This window comes from Oncorhynchus mykiss, chromosome 12 (genome assembly GCF_057628025.1).
Source record: "Oncorhynchus mykiss isolate SJ-2025 chromosome 12, ASM5762802v1, whole genome shotgun sequence".
In the NCBI taxonomy this organism is placed as follows: domain Eukaryota; kingdom Metazoa; phylum Chordata; class Actinopteri; order Salmoniformes; family Salmonidae; genus Oncorhynchus; species Oncorhynchus mykiss.
In genome coordinates, this window is record NC_143033.1 from 79,005,169 (window position 1) to 79,013,297 (window position 8,129).

Below are 8,129 nucleotides of genomic sequence, written 5' to 3' on the forward strand. Positions count from 1 at the left end.
GGCCTAGGAGCGGTGGGTTAACTGCCTTGTTCAGGGGCAGAACAACAGATTTTTACCTTGTCAGCTCGGGGATTCAATCTTGCAACCTTACAGTTAACTAGTCCAACGCTCTAACCACCTGATTACATTGCACTCACGAGGAGCCTGCCTGTTACGCGAATACAGCAAGTTGCTAGCTAGCATTAAACTTATAAAAAACAATCAATCATAATCACTAGTTAACTACACATGGTTGATATTACTAGTTTATCTAGCGTGTCCTGCGTTGCATATAAACGATGCGGTGGCATTCGCGAAAAAGGACTCGTTGCTCCAACGTGTACCTAACCATAAGCATCCATGCCTTTCTTAAAATCAATACACAAGTATATATTTTTAAACCTGCATATTTAGTTAATATTGCCTGCTAACATGAATTTCTTTTAACTAGGAAAAATGGTGTCACTTCTCTTGCAACAGAGTCCGGGTATATGCAGCAATTTGGGCCACCTGGCTAATTGCAAACTGTGTGAAGACTATTTCTTCCTAACAGACAGCCAACTTCGCCAAACGGGGGATGATTTAACAAAAGCGCATTTGCGAAAAAAGCACAATCGTTGCACGACTGTACCTAACCATAAACATCAATGCCTTTCTTAAAATCAATACACAGAAGTATATATTTTTAAACCTGCATATTTAGCTAAAATAAATCCAGGTTAGCAGGCAATATTAACCAGGTGAAATTGTGTCATCTCTTGCGTTCATTTCACGCAGAGTCAGGGTATTTGCAACAGTTTGGGCCGCCTGGCTTGTTGGAAACTAATTTGCCAGAATTTTACGTAATGATGACATAACATTGACGGTATTGCAATGTAACAGGAATATTTAGACTTATGGATGCCACCCGTTAGATAAAATACTGAACGGTTCTGTATTTCACTGAAACAGTAAATGTTTTGTTTTCAAGATTATAGTTTGCGGATTCGACCATATTAATGACCTAAGGCTCTTATTTCTGTGTGTTATTATGTTATAATTAAGTCTATGATTTGATAGAGCAGTCTGACTGATATACCTGCTGGAGCGTGTGCTATGGGTGGGTGTTATCTTCACCAGTGAGCTGAGATAAGGCGGAGCTTTATCTATCAAAGTCTTTATAGATGACCTGGAGCCAGTGGGTCTGGCGATGAATAAGTAGCAAGGACCAGCCGACTAGAGCAGACAGGTCGCAGTGGTGGCTGGTATATGGGGCTTTGGTGACAAAACGGATGGCACTGTGATAGACTGCATCCAGTTGGCTGAGTAGAGTGTTGGAGGCTATTTTGGAAATGACATCGCCAAAGTTGAGGATCGGTAGGATAGTCAATTTTACAAGGGTATGTTTGGCGGCGTGAGTGAAGGAGGCTTTCGAAATAGGAAGCCGATTCTAGAGTTAATTTTGGATTGGAGATGCTTAATATGAGTCTGGAAGGAGAGTTTACAGTCTAGCCAGACGCCTAGGTATTTGTAGTTGTCCACATATTCTAAGTCAGAACCGACCAGAGTAGTGATGCTCGTCGGGCGGGCAGGTGCGGCAGCGAACGGTTGAAAAGCATGCATTTAGTTTTACTAGCATTTAAGTGCAGTCGGAGGAGTGTTGTATGGCATTGAAGCTCGTTTGGAGGTTTGTTAACACAGTGTCCAAAGAATGGCCAGATGTATACAGAATGGTGTCGTCTGCGTAGAGGTGGATCAGGGAATCACCCGCAGCAAGAACGACATCGTTGAAATATACAGAGAAAAGTTGGCCCCAGAATTTAACCCTGTGGTAACCCCATAGAGACTGCCAGAGGTCCGGAAAACAGGCCCTCCAATTTGACACACTGAACTCTGTCTGGGAAGTAGTTGGTGAACCAGGCTAGGCAGTCATTTGAGAAACCAAGGCTGTTGAGTCTGCCGATAAGAATACGGTGGTTGACAGTCAAGCCTTGGCCAGGTCGATGAAGACGGCTGCACAGTACTGTCTTTTATTGATGGCGGTTATGATATCGTTTAGTACCTTGAGCGTGGCTGAGGGGCACCCGTGACCAAATCGGAAACAGGATTGCACAGCGGAGAAAGTACTGTGGGATTTGAAATGGTCAGTGATCTGTTTATTAACTTGGCTTTCGAAGACTTTAGAAAGGCAGCGAAGTATGTATCTGTCTGTAACAGTTTGGGTCTAGAGTGTCACCCACTTTGAAGAAGGGGATGACCGCGGAGGCTTTCCCATCTTTAGGGATCTCGGGCGATACGAAAGAGTGGTTGAACAGGCTGGTAATAGGGTTTGCAACAATGGCGGCGGATAATTTTAGAAGAGAGGGTCCAGATTGTCTAGCCCAGCTGATTTGTCAGGGTCCAGGTTTTGCAGCTCTTTCAGAACATCTGCTATCTGGATTTGGGTGAAGGAGAAGCTGGGGAGGCTTGGGCAAGTAGCTGCGGGGGTGCGGAGCTGTTGGCCGGGGTTGGGGTAGCCAGGGAAGCATGGCCAGCCATAGAGAAATGCTTATTGAAATTCTCGATTATCGTGGATTTATCGGTGGTGACAGTGTTACCTAGCCTCGGTGCAGTGGGCAGCTGGGAGGAGGTGTTCTTATTCTCCATGGACTTTACAGTGTCCCAAAACTTTTTGGAGTTAGAGCTACAGGATGCAGATTTCTGTTTTAAAAAGCTAGCCTTTGCTTTCCTGACTGACTGCATGTATTGTTGTTCCTGACTTCCCTGAAAAGTTGCATATCGTGGTGACTATTCGATACTAGTGCAGTCTGCTACAGGTCGAGGGCAGTCAGGTCTGGAGTGAACCAAGAGCTATATCTGTTCTTAGTTCTACATTTTTTGACAGGGGCATGCTTATTTAAGATGGTGAGGAAATTTATTTTAAAGAATAACCAGGCATCCTCGACTGACGGGATGAGGTCAATATCCTTCCAGGATATCCGAGCCAGGTCGATTAGAAAGGCCTGCTTGCAGAAGTGTTTTAGGGAGCGTTTGACAGTGATGAGGGGTGGTCGTTTGACCGTGGACCCATAGCAGATGCAGGCAATGAGGCAGTGATCGCTGAGATCCTAATTGAAAACAGCAGAGGTGTATTTGGAGGGCAAGTTGGTCAGGGTAATGTCTATGAGGGTGCCCATGTTTATGGATTTAGGGTTGTACCTGGTGGGTTCCTTGATAATTTGTGTGAGATTGAGGGCATCTAGCTTAGATTGTGGGACTGCCCAGGTGTCAAGCATAGGTCACCCAGTTTAGGTCACCTAACAGAATGAACTCTGAAGATAGATGGGGGGTAATCAATTCACATATGGTGTCCAGAGCACAGCTGGGAGCTGAGGGGGGTCTATAACAGGCAGCAACAGTGAGAGACTTGTTTCTGGAGAGATTCATTTTTAAATGTAGAAGCTTGAACTGTTTGGGCATAGACCTGGAAATTATGACAGCCTGCAAAGTTCTATCTCTGCAGTAGATTGCAACTCCGCCCCTGTTGGCAGTTCTAGCTTGACGGAAAATGTTGTAGATGGGGATGGAAATTTCAGAATTTTTGGTGGCCTCCCTAAGCCAGGATTCAGACCTGACAAGGACATCAGGGTTGGCGGAGTGTGCTAAAGCAGTGAGTAAAACAAAATTAGGGAGGAGGCTTCTGATGTTAACATGCATGAAACCAATGCCTTTTCGGTTACAGAAGTCAACAAATGAGAGCGCCTGGGGACACGCAGAGCCTGGGTTAACCTTCACATCACCCGAGGAACAGAGGAGGAGTAGGTTGAGGGTACGGCTAAAGGCAATCAAAACTGGTCGTCTCGTGCGTTATTGGACAGAGAATAAAAGGAGCAGATTTCTGGGCGTGGTAGGATAGATTCAGGGCATAATGTACAGACGGGTATGGTAGGGTGCGGGTACAGTGGAGATAAACCCAGGCATTGAGTGACGATTAGAGAGGTCGCATCTCTGGACGCACTAGTTGGGTGAGGTCGCCGCATGTGTGGGATGTGGGACAAGGAGGTATCTGAGGCATGTTGAGTGGGACTAGGGGCTCCACAGTGAACTAAAACGATAACTATCCTAAACAACAGTATTCAAGGCATATTGACATTTGAGAGAGACATAAAGTGAGGCATAAAGCAATCACAGGTGTTGATTGGGAGAGCTAGCTAAGACAACAACTGGTAAGACAACGGCTAATCAGCTAAGACAACAACAGGTAAAATGGTGATGAATGGGCAGAGAGGGTCAGTTAACTACACACAGGGCCTGAGTTCGAGCCTGGGGCCGACAGATAAACAAAAAATAAACTAAATGGAGTACCGTGATTAATGAACAGTCCAGCAGGCATCAGCTATGTAGTCAAGTGATCATAGGGTCCAGTGAACAACAATAGATGAAACAGGGGAGCCGCTGGGTAGTCGTTACTACGCTAGCAAGCGGGAGACTCTGTGTTCAAAGTTAGCAGACCAGGGCTAGTAGAAGCGTCTGCTCTGACGTCCGGAAAAGGCCGGTTGAGTGCACAACAGATGGAGTTACGTCGGCAGACCAGTCGTGGTGGAACGGCGGGGCTCCGTGTTGACAAAGGGTCTAGGCCAGTTAGCGAAAGAGGTATTGTAGCTATAGTAATTGCTTTTGCTAGCCGGGAGATTCGCCTGGCTCGCGGCTAACTAGCAGTGATGATCCGATGACAAGTTAGTCAGTGTAAATCACATGATTCCCTTTACATAGTCCTACTCTTAATAGTACATAACTAACCCCTCTGCTAACTGGCCTTGTATAAACAGAATATTGCGTAGGCCGTAGGGCACTTATGCACACAGTGTTCCCTCATGCGGAGCGGTATCCTCACAACTTGATGTAGTCCTAGTGTATGTTCACACACTCTTCACCATACCCCTGTTTTTAATTTAGATCCCAAATCTAGTGCCTTTGCTTTTCTGTCTGGCATGTTTTACTGAATTGTGATTGACACAGGCCATAGCCATTCAAATCAAATAAGTTTGACACGTGCACATGTTCACTTGCAAGCTCTTCCTCAACAATGCATTATTCAATATCAAAGAAAATAGAACATCCAGAATAGAATGTTTCACTCTTTGTCAGTGTATGGTGTTCACAATGAAATTAATTTGCATGCTCCCATGATAGAGTTCATATCAGACTTGCTTACCTACCCACAGACAGTCTACACATCAGAGCTCTCACCCCAGACATCAGTGTTTTATGCCACATGAATTTGGCATGGCATTGGTGATTCACAGTGACCCTCTCGTAATCATTTTGTTATCTGTGTTTACAAATAGCTTGTTCTTTCCATATATCTAGTGGGGGAAAATCTTACAGCAAGTACCAGTTCAGAAATGGTCTGATGAAGCAAATTCTAAGCTACAGGACAGTTTTGCTAGCAGACTGGAAAACAAGTGCCTTCAGAAAGTATTCATACCCCTTGACTTATTCTACATTTAGCGTTACAGCCTGAATTCAAAATGGATTAAAGAAATACATGTCTCACCCATCTTCCTTTACACTTGTGTGTATACGGTAGTTGTGAAATTGCTAGGTTAGATTACTCGTTGGTTATTACTGCATTGTCGGAACTAGAAGCACAAGCATTTCGCTACACTCGCATTAACATCTGTTAACCATGTGTATGTGCCAAATAAAATGTGATTTTGATTTGATCTACACACAATACCACACGAGGACAAAGTGAAAACATGTTTTTAGAAATGTTTTCAAATGTATTGATAATGAAATGCAGAACTCTCTCTCGCATAAGTAATTACATGTTAGAATCACCTCTGGCAGCATTTACAGCTGTGAATGTCTAAGAGCTTTGCACATCTGGGGCCTCATTTATCAATATTGCGAAGAAACTATTCGAAAATACTACTTACGAGTGGAATTTAGACTGTTTGTACACATAGAAAAAGTGTGATTCAACAAACAATCCTACCACTGTCACACTCACACCAGTAAGAGAACCAGTGCTTGTGCACGACCTTGGCTATTTGCATTTTGAAACGCCCCTCATTAACCATATGGCCAAAAATATAAATGTATCATGCGACAATTTCAAAGATTATACTGAGTTACAGTTCATTTAAGGAAATCAGCAAATTGGGCCCTAATCTATGGATTTCACATGACTGGGAATACAGATATGCATCTTTGGGTCCCCTTTAAAAAAGGTAGGGGCGTGGATCAGAAAACCATGAGATGATGGCGGCGGATGAATGGCACGACAATGGGCCTAAGGATTTCGTCACAGTATCTCTGCATTCAAGTTACCATCAATAAAATTGTGTTCGTTGTCTGATAGCTTATGTCTGCCCATACCATAACCCCACCGCCACCATTGGGCACTCTGTTCACAACGTTGACATCAGAAAACTTGTCACCCACACGACGCCATACACGCTGTCTGCCATCTGCCCAGTACAGTTGAAACTGGGATTCATCCGTGAAGAGCACACATCTCCATCATGCCAGTGGCCATGGAAAATGAGCATTTGCCCACTTTTACGATACCAAACTGCAGTCAGGTCAACACCCTGGTGAGGACGACGAGCATGCAGATGAGCTTCTCAGAGACGGTTTCTGACAGTTTGTGCAGAAATTCTTCGGTTGTGCAAACTCAGTTTCATCAGCTGTCCGGATGGCTGGTCTCAGACGATCCCTCAGGGGGAGGAAGCTGGATGTGAAGGTCCTGGGTTACATGTGGTGTGCGGTCGTGAGGCCGGTTTGACGTACTGCTAAATTCTCTAAAATGACATTGGAGTCAGTTTATGGTAGAGAAATGAACATATTCTCTGGGAACTGCTCTGGTGGATATTCCTGCAGACAAAATGCCAATTGCTTGCTCCCTCAACATGAGACATCCCTGACATTGTGTGACAAAATTGCACATTTTAGAGTGGCCTTTTTATTGTCCCCAGCACAAGGTGCACCTGTGTAAGGATCATGCCATTTAATCAGCTTCTTGATATGCCACACCTGTCAGGTAAATTGATTTTCTTGACAAAGGAGAAATGCTCACTAACATGGATGTGAACAAATTTCTGAAAAACATTTTTTAGAAATAAGCTTTATGTGCGTATGGAACATTTCTGGGATCTTTTATTTCAGCTCATGAAACATGGGACCAACACTGTACATGTTGCATGTATATTTTAGTTCAGTATAAATTGATCTTAAATGTTGTGACCTGACTAAATAATAGCCATCTTCAAGTACTGTCTGTAGAGTCTATTAGATTGGCATTTGTAGAAGCTTGTCAGAGTCTATATAACTTTGCTATACATTTAGGTGCTAGTCTAGATACAAGGTAGCCTACTGACCTATTTTCTGGGCTCATATCACCTGTATTTTAACCTAGATAACTATTTGTGGCTAGTTCCTCCCTCATGTACACACTTGGACTTTTGTTTACTCTGTAAAAGTTCAGATGTACTGTTACTGTACCACTCTGTCATGTATAGTGTACAGTGAGAGAACAGTTGAGCTGTTGCACCTGCTAGAATAACATTGCATTGCATCATATGCTGTGTTGCCATAAAGGTTCATATTGTCTGAAGATCAGACCTACATCCACTGTACAAACTGTCTTCATACAAAATATGACACTGACCTAAATAGATAATACATAGGTGAACTAAAACTAGAACTCAACGAATCAGATTTAATTCACCCAATTAATGAAGCCCTTAATTGGTTCCAGGTATGTCCAACATGGGCTATTAAGTATTGTTGTTACTTGGAATGACTGGTTTGTACTTTTTTTTAAAGAGCAATGGTGGAATGGGTTTAGTACATCATGTTCCTGTCTGAACATCCTGCAACAAAAAACAGACTGATGTTGAAGCCCCATTTGAATGCGCGTGTGCGCGCAGAAATGTGAGAATTCTAGTCTATTAGCATATCGGAAACCATTATCAATATAACAATTTTATTGATGTGGTGTAAGGTGAGGGGATATGACTCATGTTATTAACACATTTCCAATCCAATGGTAGAACGGTTGCGCTGGGTGTAAATACATGATAGGGACACGCCAGCTGTTCAGTATAGTGCTGCTTTTGCACGTGCCATAACCACGCCCCTCAACAACTTGTCGCTGCACGTGAAGGAGAGAAAAGAACACACGT